The sequence below is a fragment of the Acipenser ruthenus genome, chromosome 6, assembly GCF_902713425.1.
Source record: "Acipenser ruthenus chromosome 6, fAciRut3.2 maternal haplotype, whole genome shotgun sequence".
Taxonomy (NCBI): domain Eukaryota; kingdom Metazoa; phylum Chordata; class Actinopteri; order Acipenseriformes; family Acipenseridae; genus Acipenser; species Acipenser ruthenus.
The window spans coordinates 37188008-37209951 of record NC_081194.1 but is presented as its reverse complement, the minus strand read 5'-3'; the positions used below and the strand labels follow the sequence as shown (position 1 = coordinate 37209951).

Here is a 21944-nt window from a genome sequence, read left to right as displayed (position 1 = left end):
AATACAAAAAATAAAGTGCACTGTTTATCTGCTGGTAAACATAATTAGGAAATTATCAGTCATATTGCTTAAAACAAACATGAACTAATATTGGTTATTATTTAGTAGCAGAGAAGACAAATATATAGTGTATGATGCTTACCACACAGGCTCGCATTGGGTTCTTTTACCAGCACTCAGTGACCGACTCACACAAGGGATGGATTCTTTTTTTTTTTTTACGTGCGGTAGCACACTTTTTATTTTTAAACACAAACAAAAATAAACAAAACAAACACCTAGCTCATTTGAGCACTATCTACACGTAGCAGGAACTAACTAATAAACAGGACAGCTAGGCTGTTTACCTGTTAAAAATAAACACAAAGTTAACCAAGCACAACACAAAACAAAAAAAGGTGTACACCATACCTTTTTTTTTTTTTTAATTATTATTATTATTATTTATTTCTTAGCAGACGCCCTTATCCAGGGCGACTTACAATCGCAAGCAAATACAAATACATTCAAGTGTTACAATATAAGTCATACAATAAGAACAAGAAATACAATAATTCTCAAGTGTGACAAACCACAATTCAATAATACAGCAGATAATAGTGAAAGTTACATCAGGATATGATTAAATAGTGATAGTTACATCAGGATATGATTAAGTACAAAATACTACAGATTAAACACTTGGCAGATTACAATATTCTGAGGTACAGGATTAAATGCAGTAAAATAGGGGGCAGATAAGAGCAAAATAAAGCATATTTAAATGAAGGGTGATAGTGTCCCAGGATACAACAGAGGAGTTCTACAGGTGCTGTTTGAAGAGGTGAGTCTTAAGGAGGCGCCGGAATGTGGTCAGGGACTGGGCAGTCCTGACATCTGTAGGAAATGACACACAGTGGGGGCTCTTCACACAGCAGAGACCCCGACCAGACTGACGGCTCTCCGTATATATTGGCAGTTGGCTCTAATTTACAATAACGAATAAAACAAATAAAACAATTAAATAAATGTGCATTTGCACGTGTTCTGGCAGGGAGGCTTTTAACCCCCTCCCTGCCCTGTTACTATATATATACAGTACTGTGCAAAAGCTTTAGGCAGGTGTGAAAGAAATGCTGTAAAGTAAGAATGCTTTCAAAAATAGACATGTTAATAGTTTATATTTATCAATGAACAAAATGCAAAGTGAGTGAACAGAAGAAAAATCTACATCAAATCAATATTTGGTGTGACCACCCTTTGCCTTCAAAACAACATCAATTCTTCTAGGTACACTTGCACACAGTTTTTGAAGGAACTCGGCAGGTAGGTTGGCCCAAACATCTTGGAGAACTAACCACAGTTCTTCTGTGGATTTAGGCAGCCTCAGTTGCTTCTCTCTCTTCATGTAATCCCAGACAGACTCGATGTTGAGATCAGGGCTCTGTGGGGGCCATACCATCACTTCCAGGACTCCTTGTTCTTCTTTACGCTGAAGATAGTTCTTAATGACTTTTGCTGTATGTTTGGGGTCGTTGTCATGCTGCAGAATAAATTTGGGGGCCAATCAGATGCCTCCCTGATGGTATTGCATGATGGATAAGTATCTGCCTGTACTTCTCAGCATTGAGGAGACCATTAATTGTGACCAAATCCCCAACTCCATTTGCAGAAATGCAGCACCAAACTTGCAAGGAACCTCCACCATGCTTCACTGTTGCCTGCAGACACTCATTCGTGTACCGCTCTCCAGCCCTTCGGCGAACAAACTGCCTTCTGCTACAGCCAAATATTTCAAATTTTGACTCATCAGTCCAGAGCACCTGCTGCCATTTTTCTGCACCCCTGTTCCTGTGTTTTCGTGCATAGTTGAGTCGCTTGGCCTTGTTTCCACGTCGGAGGTATGGCTTTTTGGCCGCAAGTCTTCCATGAAGGCCACTTCTGACCAGACTTCTCCGGACAGTAGATGGGTGTACCAGGGTCCCACTGTTTTCTGCCAATTCTGAGCTGATGGCACTGCTGGACATCTTCCGATTGCGAAGGGAAGTAAGCATGATGTGTCTTTCATCTGCTGCAGTAAGTTTCCTTGGCCGACCACTGCATCTACGGTCCTCAACGTTGCCCGTTTCTTTGTGCTTCTTCAAAAGAGCTTGGACAGCACATCTGGAAACCCCTGTCTGCCTGGGAGAGACCTTGCTGATGCAGTATAACTACCTTGTGTCTTGTTGCTGTGCTCAGTCTTGCCATGGTGTATGACTTTTGACAGTAGACTGTCTTCAGCAACCTCACCTTGTTAGCTGAGTTTGGCTGTTCCTCACCCAGTTTTATTCCTCTACACAGCTGTTTCTGTTTCAGTTAATGATTGTGTTTCAACCTACATATTGAATTGATGATCATTAGCACCTGTTTGGTATAATTGTTTAATTATACACCTGACTATATGCCTACAAAATCCCTGACTTTGTGCAAGTGTACCTAGAAGAATTGATGCTGTTTTGAAGGCAAAGGGTGGTCACACCAAATATGGATTTGATTTAGATTTTTCTTATGTTCACTCACTTTGCATTTAGTTAATTGATAAATATAATCTATTAACATTTATTTTTGAAAGTATTCTTACTTTACAGCATTTTTTACATTGCTGTTTACCGCTGCCACCATATGTGAAGGGTTTTTGTCCTTCGGGTTCTTTTCCAGCACTTTAAATGACCCAGCCACACACAAAACTTGATTTTTAAAAGCGCAGTTGCGCTATTTTTTTAATAGTCACAAAAACCAAAATAAACAAAACAAACACTTAGCTCTTTTACGAGCACTAACTAACACATAGGTACACCCTGACTACCACGGGACAGCTAAGCTGTTTCCCCGTACTTACACAAAACACAAGTTTAACACCGCACTTACTTTTTAACTCTGGCTACTCAGAGACAGAGCACCTCTTCTGCCTCCTTCTACTCAGCAGCCTAGAGCAGACTGACTGCTCTCCTTATAAACCCTGCACCTGGCTCTAATTTACAATCAAAGCCAGGTGCAGGTGATAATTAACAATAAAACAATTAACAGAATAACAATTAAACAATAAGCAAATTAACCAAAATGTGCATACGCACATGTTTTCTGCAGGGAGGATATTAACCCCCTCCCTGCTGTGTCACACATCCTCCCCCTCAAGTATGCAACACTGATCGGCCATTCCAAGGCCACCCCCTCCCCTAAAACACAACCACCCACCCTCGAGTCCACAAATGTCAATTTTCGCCCTCTTCCACGGGCGGACTTGAGGGTGGATCGGTCCACGTCCCGGCCCAGCCAGGTAAGGACCGCGCACCGGCGACGAGGGACCCCAACAGGCTGACAGGGGCGACCGGAGCGTAGGCCGGGGCACTGGAGGATGCAGCAGTGGACAGAGGTCTTCCCCTGGGAACCAGTGCAGTGATGTCCGATCTCCCAGGGGAAGCGAAGCAGCTAACAGGGGGAGCAACAGCGACGTCTGGCAGCAGCCCAGCGACGTCTGGGTGCTCGGGGAGAGCGGAGCAGGGAACCAGGGGCAGAGCTGTGGCCAGTGTTGCAGACTCCTGGGCTCTAGGTCCAGCACAGGGAGGTCCAGGAAGGCCGGCAGGGTGTCCAGGAGCAAGGGGCGAGGGACCGGACGCAGCGACGCCGGACTGGACCGTAGGGGTGGTGGTCGGGGCTGTGGTGGAGGTATGCTTTTCGCCTCCCCTGTGGGCTCCGGAAGCGGCGGCTCCTCCCCTGTGGGCTCCGGAAGCGGCGGCTCCTCCCCTGTGGGCTCCGGAAGCGGCGGCTTCTCTCCTCTGGGCTCCGGAAGGGGCGGCTCCTCCCCTCTGGGCTCCGGAAGCGGCGGCTCCTCCCCTCTGGGCTCCGGAAGCGGCGGCTCCTCCCCTCTGGGCTCCGGAAGCGGCGGCTCCTCCCCTGTGGGCTCCGGAAGCGGCTCTGGTTCCATAACAGTGTTTCCTCACCCAGCTCTTGCTCTGTTGCAGACGGTTCTGGTTGTGCCGCAGGCCACTCCCATTTCAGCGCAGCCCAGTCCGTCTTCTGGATCAGCAGTTCCAACTGTGTCTGTTCTGTCGGTTTTTGTGGGGGTAACCCTCGCTCTAGCCTTCGCCTCTCATTCTCTTTTCGTTGCCTTCGGTTGGCCTCTTCTTGTTCCGCAACCATCTGTTTAAGCATTTTAATCACGTCTAAACAGTCTTCTGTCTCCATTTTTATTTTCCTCGGGTCAGTAGTGCTGTTTACCGCTGCCACCATATGTGAAGGGTTTTTGTCCTTCGGGTTCTTTTCCAGCACTTTAAATGACCCAGCCACACACAAAACTTGATTTTTAAAAGCGCAATAACAAGTAGTTGTCATGCCGTCAAAAACCTATAAATACCTCCAATGTTTTGATTCAAACACAGGCTCCCTTGAGAAAGATATGTACAACATATCGAAACGTTGGGCAGCTGGCTGTTTGAGCTAATATATATATATATATATATATATATATATATGAGAATATTTAGTCCATAGTAACATGCAACCTAGTTGTGACAATCTTAAAAGCTCTGGCACGGTGCGTATGTTTGTGTTTTATGATGTATGTGGCGTGTTAATGTTGCCTGTTACATGTATTATTGTAGTGGTGCACGGAGTGTGGGTTATGTAGCACAGTTGATGTAAAATGTATAATTGTATTTAGGCACGGGGATTGCACAATCACTCCATGTGCAGATTAAATTGGGTATTAGTATGGAAGCATGGGGAGCACAATTAGTTCACCTGCAGATGTACCGAGATTCTAATTGAATGATTGATTAGTAATCGAGTCTCAGTATAGCTGCATAAAAGATGCAGTGTTTCATTCACTCAGGGTTGTGTGTTCGCAGTGGAGAACACGAGAGAGAAGGAGAAAGAAAATTAAATCAGAAATCTAATAACAATTGCTACTCATGCTGGAAGGACCAGCACGATACTTGTTTGGGGTTCGTCCAGTGTCTGTTTGATCTGTTTGTTTGTTTTGGCCAACACGCAGTTTGTTTTATTCAGTGTTTTGTGTTTTCTTCAACCTGTTTATTTATTATTAAATACACGCAACAGCGCATTTTCACTCACCACTCTGTGTCCTGCATTTTCTGGCCTGACATCACCACCAGCCAGCCTGTTCACAGGCTCATTTTCATGCAGCGGCTTGTGCAGTGCTACTTGTAAATACATTCACAACAACAAAGTAATCAAAGGAATAGTACACTGCATTGGTTGTGTGAAGTGTAACAAACTGTACATCGGAGGAACAAAACAGCCTTTAGCTGATCGCTTCATGGAACATGTACGAAGTATAAGAATTAACACCTCTACATCTCCTGTTGCCAGACATTTTTACACAAATGACCACACTGCAGAAGTCATCACAATTTGTTGGATAAATTACTGTTATGGACAAATGCAGCCAGGAAACAAAAAGTAACACAAATTCATTTTGTTTTGGTACACAGCAGCAGAAACCGGTGTTCTGCAACGTCTACAAAATGGTGCTCTATCTTCAGATAATACACCGTCTTTTTTCTTACATCCAAAATACATCCATGCAGTAGTTTTAATAGGTTTTGCAAGTGGGATAACATTTCTCAGGCATTTTGCTAAGGCTTGAATTGTCATTGCTTTGTTTAGAATTGTATAGCATACTGGATAGCACTCTTTCCAACACACGTGTTTGATGTTTCCAGTAAATTAAAAAAAAAAAGGAAAGGGCAAAATGGCGGCGATAACGATTAACAGGAAGGTATGTGGATACGAGTGCCCGACTAGGTGAGAGAGCAGAGTAGTACTTGAGGCTTGTTTTGTACAGGATGTTGAATAAAAATAAGTTGTTAAATGAAAATTACATTTTCCTTCACTTTGTTCATAAGAAAACGAGCATTAACTATTGTATACCGTCATTACGATAATTGCGGTGCAGCACAACAGGAACTGTGTTTATACCGAAATGTATCTAACCGCGGTAAAACTCAAAACCGCCCCTTCCCTGGGTGACATAAACTGCAATGATAACCTGTCAGTGACCAAGTATTTAAAATGCCAATAATGTATTTTTGTAATCGCTTCTCCAGGTCAGCGGTAGTAATGCGTGGATAGTGAACTTTGTCTTTGCCTCCTTTTCTGTATCTTTTCATTATCAACAAAAATACATGATTGGCATTTTTAAATGCTTGGTCACTAACAAGGCTAACATTGCAGGTTATGTCAGCTCTGTTTACAGAGCAATTGAGACCAGCACGGAGGCTTCATTCATTTTAATTAATTACAATAAATGGAAATGTTGAAAACCTCCAGTTTAATGTTTACAACAAATAGAACCTTTTGAGGGACTAATGTTTCTCCAACTACAGCTGTATGTTAATGGATTACAAATGGATAAAACATCCCATAGTTGAATAGTGTCTTATAAATCATGATAGACAGAGTTTGGTTAATTTTTATCCAATACATATTTTGTCCTATTTCAACTAGCGCCTATATCCAAGACCACATCTGGTCATGGTTTCAAATGAAACTTCCAATTTTAATTTAACACCTGTATTTGATATTTTGGCTGTGTAAACCAATTATAACTAGATATGTATTCGTTGCAGTTCTGGGATTTCACAAAAAAAATAATCGATATAGAGAACTTCAATACAGAGAATTTCAGTCCTGAGATCTATGAGCTGCAAGATTTACTTTCAAAGTAAAAAGTAAAAAGCAAAACAAAGGCAAATTCAGTGCTGGGATCTTCAAGTCACCACATTCGCACAGGGAACCCGATGAGGAAGATTAGAGTCAGCTGATTTAATACAGAGACAACAATTTGGTTAAAAATGCAGCTTGTTATGTTTCTGAAATAACCTTTGGATGTCAGATTCCGTGACAGGCTGCCAGCAGTGTTGGCTAGAGAGTTATTATAGTGGGTTTAGATGAACCAAAGAGGCTCATTTACTGTTCCTGATTGAAAATACTGTTAATTAAAGCCAGCTTTGCTGAAGTACACTATAGCCACAGCTTTAAAATGACCAGACTAGGCATAATACATTAGCAAAGGTAAGTATTTGCCAATGTGTTCTTTTTATAATAAGCCAACGCAGGTAATTATGTTAACCTAAGAGGCAACAACCAAAGCTTTAAAATATTCTTACTAGCATGTGCAACCTTATCACTGGTCCCATTTTTATTGTGATGAAAATCTTTTGGTCCTTTGCTTGTACGATAATGATAATAATCAAATTATTTATCGATTGGGACCCCATGATAACAAATCGATAATATTTTAATGATATTGAATATTCCATGAAACTAAAAACGTGTCTAGTATATATTAACTTACTGTCAAGAACATAATCTCTGTTGTTGCTTCTAGAAGTTACTGAGAATATGCATCTGTGAACAAATACAGGATGATGATGCAGAGATCAAGAGTAACCTGCTTTGTTAATGTATTTTATACATATTTTTTTGTTTTAAATCAGTCCCAACTGTAGCCGCCTGACTTGAGCGAAACTATTAACATTTCACATTACTATGTTGTCACGTGCCGCTGTTTCAGATTTTTTTTTTTACCTTTTCGTTTTGAAGTAATGCACTTTCCGCAACCTTTTTTGTTTTTGATTGCTGAGTCAGTCTAAATGCCGCTGTATCGTAACTCGACGTATGTAATAGTTTGCCACCAGTAGAATGCAAAATTATTGTACACTATCCACTGCAGTAATTATTGTAGATTTTTTAAATTAATTTTGGACACTTGCAAAATGTTAACTCGCTTAACAATATCAGTTGAGATCTCCTAGGATACTAAACCCACCCCGGATGCCTATATCTACCAATCAGTGAGCAGAGCCCAGAGTAGTTATTGGCTGCTGTTAGTGTCAATCAATAAGAATATAAGAACATAAAAACGTTTACAAACGAGAGTAGGCCATTCGGTCCATCTTGCTCGTTTGGTTGTTAGAAGCTTATTGATCCCAGAATCTCATCAAGCAGCTTTTTGAAGGATCCCAGGGTGTCAGCTTCCACAACATTACTGGGGAGTTGGTTCCAGACCCTCACAATTCTCTGAGTAAAAAAAATGCCTCCTATTTTCTGTTGTGAATGCCCCTTTATCTAATCTCCATTTGTGACCCATCGTCCTTGTTTCTTTTTTCAGGTTGAAAAAGTCCCCTGGGTCGACATTGTCTATATCTTTTACAATTTTGAATGCTTGAATCCGATCACTGCGTAGTCTTCTTTGTTCAAGACTGAACAGATTAAATTATTTTAGCCTGTCTGCATATGACATGCCTTTTAAACCCGGGATAATTCTGGTTGCTCTTCTTTGCACTCTTTCTAGAGCAGCAATATCCTTTTTGTAACGAGGTGACCAGAACCGAACACAATATTCTAGGTGAGGTCTTACTAATGCATTGTAAAGTTTTAACATTGCTTCCCTTGATTTAAATTCAACACTTCTCACAATATATCCGAGCATCTTGTTGGCCTTTTTTATAGCTTCCCCACATTGTCAAGATGAAGACATTTCTGAGTCAACATAAACTCCTAGGTCTTTTTCATAGTTCCCTTCTTCAATTTCAGTATCTCCCATATGATATTTATAATGCACATTTGTATTGCCTGCGTGCAATACTTTACACTTTTCTCTATTAAATGTCATTTGCCATGTGTCTGCCCAGTTCTGAATGCTGTCTAGATCATTTTGAATGACCTTTGCTGCTGCAACAGTGCTTGCCACTCCTCCTATTTTTGTGTCGTCTGCAAATTTAACAAGTTTGCTTACTATACCAGAATCTTAATCATTAATGTAGATTAGGAATAGCAGAGGACCTAATACTGATCCCTGTGGTACACTACTGGTTACCTCGCTCCATTTTGAGGTTTCTCTAATCAGTACTTTCTGTTTTCTACATGTTAACCACTCCCTAATCCATGTGCATGCATTTCCTTGAATCCCTACTGCGTTCAGTTTGAGAATTAATCTTTTATGCAGGACTTTGTCAAATGCTTTCTGGAAATCTAAATAAACCATGTCGTATGCTTTGCAATTATCCATTGTCGATGTTGCATCCTCAAAAAAATCAAGCAGGTTAGTTAGACACGATCTCCCTTTCCTAAAACCATGCTGACTGTCTCCCAGGATATTGTTACCATATAGGTAATTTTTCATTTTGGATCTTATTATAGTTTCCATAAGTTTACATATAATAGAAGTCAGGCTCATTGGTCTGTAGTTCCCTGGTTAGGGTTTGTCTCCCTTTTTGTGGATCGGTATTACGTTTGCAATTTTCCAGTCTGTCATCAAGAGACTCCAGTCTGTCATCCAGAGCTTTATCTTGGTTAGCGGTTTGTAAATAACTTCTTTCATTTCTTTGAGTACTATTGGGAGGATCTCATCCAGCCCAGGGGATTTGTTTATTTTAAGAGCTCCTAGTCCTTTAACACATTTTTTTTTTAATTTAGTCGTTGGCAATTAGTTTTTATTATTTTCTCCCCAATTTGAAATGCCCAATTATTTTTTAGGCTCAGCTCACCGCTACCACCTCTGCGCTGACTCGAGAGGGGCGAAGATGAACACACGCTGTCCTCCGAAGCGTGTGCCGTCAGCCGCCCGCTTCTTTACACTCTGCAGACTCACCGTGCAGCCGCCTCAGAGCTACAGCGTCGGAGGACAACGCAGCTCTGGGCAGCTTACAGGCAAGTCCGCAGGCGCCTGGCCAGACTATAGGGGTCGCTGGTGCGCGGTGAGCCGAGGACACCCTGGCCGACCTAACCCTCCCTCCCCCCGGACGACACTCTGCCAATTGAGCGCCGCCCCCTGGAGCTCCCGTCCACGGTGGCTGTGGAGTACCCTGGACTCGAACCGGCGACGTTCATGCTATAGAGCGCATCCTGCACTCTAGCGAGTGCTTTTACTGGATGCGCCACTCGGGAGCCCCCGCGTCCCTTTAACACTTCTGCCTCTGTTATGCTAAAGTTATTTCAAACTGGATAGGAACAGGTCGACATGTGGGGCATGTTGTCCGTGTCCTCCTTTGTAAAAATCTGTGAAAAGTAATCATTTCATATATTTGCTATTTTTTTTTTTTCTTCATCTATGATTTTGTCATTTGTGTCTCTTAGACATTTAACCTCCTCTTTGAATGTTCTCTTGCTGTTTATAATATTGGAAAAACATTTTGGAATTGGTTTTAGCCCCCTTAACAATATTGATTTCTGTCTCTCTCGTGGCCTTTCTAACTTCCCTTTTTACTTGTGTTTGCAGTTCCAAGTACTCTTTCTGTGTACTTTGTTTTTGGTCCCTTTTAAACGCTCTGTAAAGTGCCTTTTTTTGCTGAATTTTTTTTTAATTGATCTATTATACCATTTATTGATATATTAAACCATAAATTGATCTATTAAACCAGGCTTGAGTTTCACCCTTGTGCTGTTTGCAAGAGAAACATTTCAAGGATAAGCACGACAGGTGCATCCACTGACTGGGAAGGAAGCATGCAGAGGGAGCAGCTAAAGACCACAGCTCTTGAGCCCCTTGTGCTAATTTTTCTAAGAGCACACTAGAAAGCAGGCTGGCCAAATGTTCTTAGGAACATCTGCATCTCTGACACCAGATCAGCATCCTGACTCACCCCATTTGTCCCCTGCAGTTTGGTAAAGAGATTCCCCCCACTCCCTGTTACACTGGGAGCTAGGAAGCAACCCTCTAGGGGTAGGAGCAGGACTTCGACCTTGTGCTCCTCTAAATCCTCCTCTTTGTCCTCTGGCTCAGAGAGCTCTCCCTCTCCTCAGCCAAGGAAGAGAGATGCAAAATGCTGAGGCTGCATATTCCTTCTTTAGCATGTGCCTGGGTAGCTACAGTAGCATATTGGTAGCCTACCAGTCCAAGCTGTTGCAGGCTCTGTCCACTGACCACAGGCCCTAGTCCCACCGGTTGGACAAGTTGAGCTTAGTCAATAACCATCTGCTCCTGTTGTCTAAGTACAATAGCCAGGCATTGGGCAGGAGCGTGGCCGCGCTGGTGGCGGCAAGAAGGCAGCTCTGGCTTTCTCAGACCCAAGTACCTGACAAATAAAAGGAATCATGCTTGATGGACCCATAACACTGGGTCATACGTTTAGACCTGCACTGGATGAGATGCTAAAGCGCTCTCACCAAGCACGGGAAACTGTTGAGTTGGCACCCCTCCTCCCCAAGCAGAAGCCCCCAGCCCATAAGCTGGCAAAGCAATGGCAAAACAGGCATTGCTAGGGCTAATGCGTAGAACTACTTTCAGGGTGTGCAGAGTGGAGGCCTGTGTAATTACCAGCACATGCCCCTGCGAGCCAGCAATCCTAGGGTTTTGCTGCCACAGGTCCAGGGCCCATTCTATCAGGCCCACCTGGATTATTGGAGATCATGCACCACAGATAGCTGGGTGCTTACCACCAGCAAGGCCAGCTACTCTCTTCAGTTTAGTTTTGGCACTCCTCTCAGGGCATTATCGTAACAACAGTCATGAACCCTCAAGACACTATTTTAGTGTCTCAGGAGGCATCAACCCTACTGCAGAAACAGGCCATTGCAATTGTTCACCCTCTCAACGAAAGAGAAAGGTTTAACTCCAGGTATTTCCTGGTGCTGAAACGGGATGGCGGTCTCAGACCGATCCTCAACCTCAGACATCTCAACATGTACTTGAGAGAATGAAGGTTCAAGATGCTGACAATGCAACAGCTATTGCAGTCAGTCAAAACCCGCTTTTCAAGGGGCCGAGTGAGTTCTGTGTAATGCGTTTGGCCTCTCTCTAGCCCCTCACACTTTCTCAAAGTGCATGCATGCTATACTGGCTCCTCTGAGACTAAAAGGCATCAGAGTGCTCAATTACCTGGATGACTGGCTAACATGTGCCGAGTCTCCAACACAGGCAGTGTTGCGCACGTGGCTGGTCACCGGCCACCTCCAATGGCTGGGTTTCACGTGAATCATTCTAAAAGCCGGCGACACCTTCTCAAAGTGTTGTCTATCTCTGCATAAGCCTCGATTCCGTAAACATGATCGCCACTCTGTCGAATGACAGGATCCAGAGGCTAACTGTCTGCTTGGAGCTTTTTCAGCCCAATGCAGCAGTGAGGTTACTGACCTTCCAGAGACTTCTGGGCCTGATGGCAGCAACATCTTAGGTTCTCCCCTTAGTGCTCCTACACATTAAATCAACTTAAATCAAAGTTTATTTATATGGTGTCTTTCATGTCAGAGCCATCTCAAGGTGCTTAACACTGGGCAGCAGTGTGGAGTAGTGGTTAGGGCTCTGGACTCTTGACCGGAGGGTTGTGGGTTCAATCCCCAGTGAGGGACACTTGAGCAAGGTACTTTACCTAGATTGCTCCAGTAAAAACCCAACTGTATAAATGGGTAATTGTATGTAAAAATAATGTGATATCTGTATAATGTGAAATAATGTGTAATGTGATATCTTGTAACAATTGTAAGTCGCCCTGGATAAGGGCGTCTGCTAAGAAATAAATAATAAAAAACAACAGTTAAAAACATCATCAATAAAACTGCAATAAAACAGTACATAAAAAATAACAACAACAAAACTGTAAAATAAAAATGACAGTCCGATTTAAAATGGAAAGGATAGATAAAAACATTAGGTTTTCAATCTTGACTTAAAAATTGCAACGTTTGAGGCCTCTCTTACAGAGCCAGGGAGAGTGTTCCACTGTTCTTAAAAGCCCTTGGGACAGTAAGCAGCCCAGCTCCCTGGGATCGGAGAGGCCGCCCAAAAATATAAGGGACACATGCGTCCTCTCCAAGATGGGTTCAACCACAGGGTCCTTCACCCTGTCTTGGACTGGCACCGCCTACTCACAGTGTTATGTCACTGTTTGAAAGCTCTCTTGTGATTGGAAACAACCAACTCATCTGTGCTTGGGCACAGTTTGGGGCAGTGTCACAAGGAGAGAGATGGAGACCACAGATACTTCTAACCAAGGTTGTGGGGCTGTCTGCAACGGCTAGGGGGTGCAGAGCCCCCATGGGAGGTTCTTCACTAAATGTTTTGGAGCTGTGGGCAGTTCATCTGGCCCTGCAATAATTTTCCAGGGAGATACAAGGGAGATGCAGGATGATCCATATAGACAACATCACAGTGGTAGCTTACATGAACCACCAGGACCACTTGTTTTCAGTAAAAGCAGTTCACCTGCCAGGGTTGAGGAACTGGGCGGCGGACCTCCTTTTCAGAGGTGGCCCCCAGGTCGGAATGGCGACTTCACCCAGAGGTTGTGAACCTCATCTGGGAGAAGTTCAGGTGTGCAGAGATTCTTAGCACTCAAATAAGCAATTTGGACAGTTTAAAAAAAAAAATTGCTATATTTTTTTAAATACACACTTTTTTTATTGTGTTATGATAAATGGAAATACAGTATTTCAACAGAACATAAATAACAAAATAACAACAACGTGTTTACAATTGTAGCATTATAATACAGATCACAACATCATTTCTTTCCCCAATGGCAGCATTATATAAGTATAAATAACATATATATATATATTTATTTTTATTTTTTTACAGCGGCAGCATTATAATAACATAATTCTTGTGCAGGCATATCACTTTTTGAAATTATTTTTTGTGTGATAGATTTTAAAGCAAATGCACTTCAACCCTCATCAAGGCTAATGTCTTTATCTAGCACATATCCAACAGAAAACTTGCGTTGCAAATTTTCAATCATATGCAGTATCGTCCCCAGTTTCAGGCACGGGTGTATAGCACTGTTATACGCATTATTATCTGTGAAGTGTAGGTACAACAAATAAATAGGTCTTTTTGACCAGTATCAAACCTGACAAGGCTTCCTTACAACCTGTAACACCAACAAATAAATAAAGAAATATCCTAATTTTATTCTCTGTAGATACACAGGCATCCATGTTTCACTCTCAGCTGTGTGTATACAGATGAACCGGTCTGTCAAGCACATTTCTTAGGGACTGCAGAAATTTGCAGAAAAGAAAATCTTCAATAATTTCTCCATCCCAAGGATACAGTACCCAAACCAGTAATTGAGCTAAACCAGCAATGTCATTCCCACCAAGTTAGGAATATTGAATGCAGGGCACTACTTTTGTGTGGTGCGAAAAGGCTAGAGACAGCCAGATTAAGTTCTTTTTTTTCCTAAACAGTGAAAACAAGCAGTAGAATGAGAGTACAGATTAGAAAGGTGTGCATTTACATGAATGCTAGATGAGGACTGTTTTTTTCTGTAATTTTGACAAGACAGATGTGCCTTCATATGTGCAACAGTTATTTAGTTAGTATTTGTTTCACATTAAAAAGCTGTATCAGTTAATGGTGGCTTTGCAGGCAATGTTTGGTATTGCATCAAAGGAAGCTAATATATTATAAACATGCCTGTATTAAAAGAAAACAGACAAAGGGGGGATGCAGACTACATACATATCTTAGAATTATATATAATATGGTTAAAGCTGATGGTTGTGTTGCTTGGTAATACATATTGTAGTAGTACAAACTGTGATTGTGTAGAAATGGGTTTATGCAAGAACTGCTAAACCGAATTTTGGGAGTTGTTTGGGAATCACCTGGAGTTTGCGCACTGACCACAGGTTGGGAACCGCTCTGTTACAGTATGTCAATGTTGTCCCATTCTACCAATTATTATTACCATTGTGGGTGTTGTAGTGTTATTATTATTATTTTATTATTATTATTATTTGTTTATTTAGCAGACGCCTTTATCCAAGGCGACTTACAGAGACTCTGGTGTGTGAACTATGCATCAGCTGCAAAGTCACTTAAAATTACGTCTCACCCGAGAGACGGAGCACAAGGAGGTTAAGTGACTTGCTCAGGGTCACACAATGAGTCAGTGCGCCACTCGGGAGCCCCTGCGTCCCTTTAACACTTCTGCCTCTGTTATGCTAAAGTTATTTCAAACTGGATAGGAACAGGTCGACATGTGGGGCATGTTGTCCGTGTCCTCCTTTGTAAAAATCTGTGGAAAGTAATCATTTCATATATTTGCTATTTTTTTTTTTTCTTCATCTATGATTTTGTCATTTGTGTCTCTTAGACATTTAACCTCCTCTTTGAATGTTCTCTTGCTGTTTATAATATTGGAAAAACATTTTGGAATTGGTTTTAGCCCCCTTAACAATATTGATTTCTGTCTCTCTCGTGGCCTTTCTAACTTCCCTTTTTACTTGTGTTTGCAGTTCCAAGTACTCTTTCTGTGTACTTTGTTTTTGGTCCCTTTTAAACGCTCTGTAAAGTGCCTTTTTTTGCTGAATTTTTTTTTAATTGATCTATTATACCATTTATTGATATATTAAACCATAAATTGATCTATTAAACCAGGCTTGAGTTTCACCCTTGTGCTGTTTGCAAGAGAAACATTTCAAGGATAAGCACGACAGGTGCATCCACTGACTGGGAAGGAAGCATGCAGAGGGAGCAGCTAAAGACCACAGCTCTTGAGCGCCTTGTGCTAATTTTTCTAAGAGCACACTAGAAAGCAGGCTGGCCAAATGTTCTTAGGAACATCTGCATCTCTGACACCAGATCAGCATCCTGACTCACCCCATTTGTCCCCTGCAGTTTGGTAAAGAGATTCCCCCCACTCCCTGTTACACTGGGAGCTAGGAAGCAACCCTCTAGGGGTAGGAGCAGGACTTCGACCTTGTGCTCCTCTAAATCCTCCTCTTTGTCCTCTGGCTCAGAGAGCTCTCCCTCTCCTCAGCCAAGGAAGAGAGATGCAAAATGCTGAGGCTGCATATTCCTTCTTTAGCATGTGCCTGGGTAGCTACAGTAGCATATTGGTAGCCTACCAGTCCAAGCTGTTGCAGGCTCTGTCCACTGACCACAGGCCCTAGTCCCACCGGTTGGACAAGTTGAGCTTAGTCAATAACCATCTGCTCCTGTTGTCTAAGTACAATAGCCAGGCATTGGGCAGGAGCGTGGCCGCGCTGGTGGCGGCAAGAAGGCAGCTCTGGCTTTCTCAGACCCAAGTACCTGACAAATAAAAGGAATCATGCTTGATGGACCCATAACACTGGGTCATACGTTTAGACCTGCACTGGATGAGATGCTAAAGCGCTCTCACCAAGCACGGGAAACTGTTGAGTTGGCACCCCTCCTCCCCAAGCAGAAGCCCCCAGCCCATAAGCTGGCAAAGCAATGGCAAAACAGGCATTGCTAGGGCTAATGCGTAGAACTACTTTCAGGGTGTGCAGAGTGGAGGCCTGTGTAATTACCAGCACATGCCCCTGCGAGCCAGCAATCCTAGGGTTTTGCTGCCACAGGTCCAGGGCCCATTCTATCAGGCCCACCTGGATTATTGGAGATCATGCACCACAGATAGCTGGGTGCTTACCACCAGCAAGGCCAGCTACTCTCTTCAGTTTAGTTTTGGCACTCCTCTCAGGGCATTATCGTAACAACAGTCATGAACCCTCAAGACACTATTTTAGTGTCTCAGGAGGCATCAACCCTACTGCAGAAACAGGCCATTGCAATTGTTCACCCTCTCAACGAAAGAGAAAGGTTTAACTCCAGGTATTTCCTGGTGCTGAAACGGGATGGCGGTCTCAGACCGATCCTCAACCTCAGACATCTCAACATGTACTTGAGAGAATGAAGGTTCAAGATGCTGACAATGCAACAGCTATTGCAGTCAGTCAAAACCCGCTTTTCAAGGGGCCGAGTGAGTTCTGTGTAATGCGTTTGGCCTCTCTCTAGCCCCTCACACTTTCTCAAAGTGCATGCATGCTATACTGGCTCCTCTGAGACTAAAAGGCATCAGAGTGCTCAATTACCTGGATGACTGGCTAACATGTGCCGAGTCTCCAACACAGGCAGTGTTGCGCACGTGGCTGGTCACCGGCCACCTCCAATGGCTGGGTTTCACGTGAATCATTCTAAAAGCCGGCGACACCTTCTCAAAGTGTTGTCTATCTCTGCATAAGCCTCGATTCCGTAAACATGATCGCCACTCTGTCGAATGACAGGATCCAGAGGCTAACTGTCTGCTTGGAGCTTTTTCAGCCCAATGCAGCAGTGAGGTTACTGACCTTCCAGAGACTTCTGGGCCTGATGGCAGCAACATCTTAGGTTCTCCCCTTAGTGCTCCTACACATTAAATCAACTTAAATCAAAGTTTATTTATATGGTGTCTTTCATGTCAGAGCCATCTCAAGGTGCTTAACACTGGGCAGCAGTGTGGAGTAGTGGTTAGGGCTCTGGACTCTTGACCGGAGGGTTGTGGGTTCAATCCCCAGTGAGGGACACTTGAGCAAGGTACTTTACCTAGATTGCTCCAGTAAAAACCCAACTGTATAAATGGGTAATTGTATGTAAAAATAATGTGATATCTGTATAATGTGAAATAATGTGTAATGTGATATCTTGTAACAATTGTAAGTCGCCCTGGATAAGGGCGTCTGCTAAGAAATAAATAAGAAATAAATAATAAAAAACAACAGTTAAAAACATCATCAATAAAACTGCAATAAAACAGTACATAAAAAATAACAACAACAAAACTGTAAAATAAAAATGACAGTCCGATTTAAAATGGAAAGGATAGATAAAAACATTAGGTTTTCAATCTTGACTTAAAAATTGCAACGTTTGAGGCCTCTCTTACAGAGCCAGGGAGAGTGTTCCACTGTTCTTAAAAGCCCTTGGGACAGTAAGCAGCCCAGCTCCCTGGGATCGGAGAGGCCGCCCAAAAATATAAGGGACACATGCGTCCTCTCCAAGATGGGTTCAACCACAGGGTCCTTCACCCTGTCTTGGACTGGCACCGCCTACTCACAGTGTTATGTCACTGTTTGAAAGCTCTCTTGTGATTGGAAACAACCAACTCATCTGTGCTTGGGCACAGTTTGGGGCAGTGTCACAAGGAGAGAGATGGAGACCACAGATACTTCTAACCAAGGTTGTGGGGCTGTCTGCAACGGCTAGGGGGTGCAGAGCCCCCATGGGAGGTTCTTCACTAAATGTTTTGGAGCTGTGGGCAGTTCATCTGGCCCTGCAATAATTTTCCAGGGAGATACAAGGGAGATGCAGGATGATCCATATAGACAACATCACAGTGGTAGCTTACATGAACCACCAGGACCACTTGTTTTCAGTAAAAGCAGTTCACCTGCCAGGGTTGAGGAACTGGGCGGCGGACCTCCTTTTCAGAGGTGGCCCCCAGGTCGGAATGGCGACTTCACCCAGAGGTTGTGAACCTCATCTGGGAGAAGTTCAGGTGTGCAGAGATTCTTAGCACTCAAATAAGCAATTTGGACAGTTTAAAAAAAAAAATTGCTATATTTTTTTAAATACACACTTTTTTTATTGTGTTATGATAAATGGAAATACAGTATTTCAACAGAACATAAATAACAAAATAACAACAACGTGTTTACAATTGTAGCATTATAATACAGATCACAACATCATTTCTTTCCCCAATGGCAGCATTATATAAGTATAAATAACATATATATATATATTTATTTTTATTTTTTTACAGCGGCAGCATTATAATAACATAATTCTTGTGCAGGCATATCACTTTTTGAAATTATTTTTTGTGTGATAGATTTTAAAGCAAATGCACTTCAACCCTCATCAAGGCTAATGTCTTTATCTAGCACATATCCAACAGAAAACTTGCGTTGCAAATTTTCAATCATATGCAGTATCGTCCCCAGTTTCAGGCACGGGTGTATAGCACTGTTATACGCATTATTATCTGTGAAGTGTAGGTACAACAAATAAATAGGTCTTTTTGACCAGTATCAAACCTGACAAGGCTTCCTTACAACCTGTAACACCAACAAATAAATAAAGAAATATCCTAATTTTATTCTCTGTAGATACACAGGCATCCATGTTTCACTCTCAGCTGTGTGTATACAGATGAACCGGTCTGTCAAGCACATTTCTTAGGGACTGCAGAAATTTGCAGAAAAGAAAATCTTCAATAATTTCTCCATCCCAAGGATACAGTACCCAAACCAGTAATTGAGCTAAACCAGCAATGTCATTCCCACCAAGTTAGGAATATTGAATGCAGGGCACTACTTTTGTGTGGTGCGAAAAGGCTAGAGACAGCCAGATTAAGTTCTTTTTTTTCCTAAACAGTGAAAACAAGCAGTAGAATGAGAGTACAGATTAGAAAGGTGTGCATTTACATGAATGCTAGATGAGGACTGTTTTTTTCTGTAATTTTGACAAGACAGATGTGCCTTCATATGTGCAACAGTTATTTAGTTAGTATTTGTTTCACATTAAAAAGCTGTATCAGTTAATGGTGGCTTTGCAGGCAATGTTTGGTATTGCATCAAAGGAAGCTAATATATTATAAACATGCCTGTATTAAAAGAAAACAGACAAAGGGGGGATGCAGACTACATACATATCTTAGAATTATATATAATATGGTTAAAGCTGATGGTTGTGTTGCTTGGTAATACATATTGTAGTAGTACAAACTGTGATTGTGTAGAAATGGGTTTATGCAAGAACTGCTAAACCGAATTTTGGGAGTTGTTTGGGAATCACCTGGAGTTTGCGCACTGACCACAGGTTGGGAACCGCTCTGTTACAGTATGTCAATGTTGTCCCATTCTACCAATTATTATTACCATTGTGGGTGTTGTAGTGTTATTATTATTATTTTATTATTATTATTATTTGTTTATTTAGCAGACGCCTTTATCCAAGGCGACTTACAGAGACTCTGGTGTGTGAACTATGCATCAGCTGCAAAGTCACTTAAAATTACGTCTCACCCGAGAGACGGAGCACAAGGAGGTTAAGTGACTTGCTCAGGGTCACACAATGAGTCAGTGCGCCACTCGGGAGCCCCCGCGTCCCTTTAACACTTCTGCCTCTGTTATGCTAAAGTTATTTCAAACTGGATAGGAACAGGTCGACATGTGGGGCATGTTGTCCGTGTCCTCCTTTGTAAAAATCTGTGAAAAGTAATCATTTCATATATTTGCTATTTTTTTTTTTTCTTCATCTATGATTTTGTCATTTGTGTCTCTTAGACATTTAACCTCCTCTTTGAATGTTCTCTTGCTGTTTATAATATTGGAAAAACATTTTGGAATTGGTTTTAGCCCCCTTAACAATATTGATTTCTGTCTCTCTCGTGGCCTTTCTAACTTCCCTTTTTACTTGTGTTTGCAGTTCCAAGTACTCTTTCTGTGTACTTTGTTTTTGGTCCCTTTTAAACGCTCTGTAAAGTGCCTTTTTTTGCTGAATTTTTTTTTAATTGATCTATTATACCATTTATTGATATATTAAACCATAAATTGATCTATTAAACCAGGCTTGAGTTTCACCCTTGTGCTGTTTGCAAGAGAAACATTTCAAGGATAAGCACGACAGGTGCATCCACTGACTGGGAAGGAAGCATGCAGAGGGAGCAGCTAAAGACCACAGCTCTTGAGCGCCTTGTGCTAATTTTTCTAAGAGCACACTAGAAAGCAGGCTGGCCAAATGTTCTTAGGAACATCTGCATCTCTGACACCAGATCAGCATCCTGACTCACCCCATTTGTCCCCTGCAGTTTGGTAAAGAGATTCCCCCCACTCCCTGTTACACTGGGAGCTAGGAAGCAACCCTCTAGGGGTAGGAGCAGGACTTCGACCTTGTGCTCCTCTAAATCCTCCTCTTTGTCCTCTGGCTCAGAGAGCTCTCCCTCTCCTCAGCCAAGGAAGAGAGATGCAAAATGCTGAGGCTGCATATTCCTTCTTTAGCATGTGCCTGGGTAGCTACAGTAGCATATTGGTAGCCTACCAGTCCAAGCTGTTGCAGGCTCTGTCCACTGACCACAGGCCCTAGTCCCACCGGTTGGACAAGTTGAGCTTAGTCAATAACCATCTGCTCCTGTTGTCTAAGTACAATAGCCAGGCATTGGGCAGGAGCGTGGCCGCGCTGGTGGCGGCAAGAAGGCAGCTCTGGCTTTCTCAGACCCAAGTACCTGACAAATAAAAGGAATCATGCTTGATGGACCCATAACACTGGGTCATACGTTTAGACCTGCACTGGATGAGATGCTAAAGCGCTCTCACCAAGCACGGGAAACTGTTGAGTTGGCACCCCTCCTCCCCAAGCAGAAGCCCCCAGCCCATAAGCTGGCAAAGCAATGGCAAAACAGGCATTGCTAGGGCTAATGCGTAGAACTACTTTCAGGGTGTGCAGAGTGGAGGCCTGTGTAATTACCAGCACATGCCCCTGCGAGCCAGCAATCCTAGGGTTTTGCTGCCACAGGTCCAGGGCCCATTCTATCAGGCCCACCTGGATTATTGGAGATCATGCACCACAGATAGCTGGGTGCTTACCACCAGCAAGGCCAGCTACTCTCTTCAGTTTAGTTTTGGCACTCCTCTCAGGGCATTATCGTAACAACAGTCATGAACCCTCAAGACACTATTTTAGTGTCTCAGGAGGCATCAACCCTACTGCAGAAACAGGCCATTGCAATTGTTCACCCTCTCAACGAAAGAGAAAGGTTTAACTCCAGGTATATCCTGGTGCTGAAACGGGATGGCGGTCTCAGACCGATCCTCAACCTCAGACATCTCAACATGTACTTGAGAGAATGAAGGTTCAAGATGCTGACAATGCAACAGCTATTGCAGTCAGTCAAAACCCGCTTTTCAAGGGGCCGAGTGAGTTCTGTGTAATGCGTTTGGCCTCTCTCTAGCCCCTCACACTTTCTCAAAGTGCATGCATGCTATACTGGCTCCTCTGAGACTAAAAGGCATCAGAGTGCTCAATTACCTGGATGACTGGCTAACATGTGCCGAGTCTCCAACACAGGCAGTGTTGCGCACGTGGCTGGTCACCGGCCACCTCCAATGGCTGGGTTTCACGTGAATCATTCTAAAAGCCGGCGACACCTTCTCAAAGTGTTGTCTATCTCTGC

The 21944-nt window shown here is 42.8% G+C and overlaps 1 protein-coding gene across 2 annotated transcripts in view; it reads left to right on the top strand.

Moving 5' to 3' along the window:
* LOC117411587 (EMILIN-1-A-like) overlaps positions 1-21944 on the top strand; it is a 130100-nt gene that overhangs the window by 12235 nt on the left and 95921 nt on the right. The gene's annotated exons all lie outside the window — the stretch shown is intronic.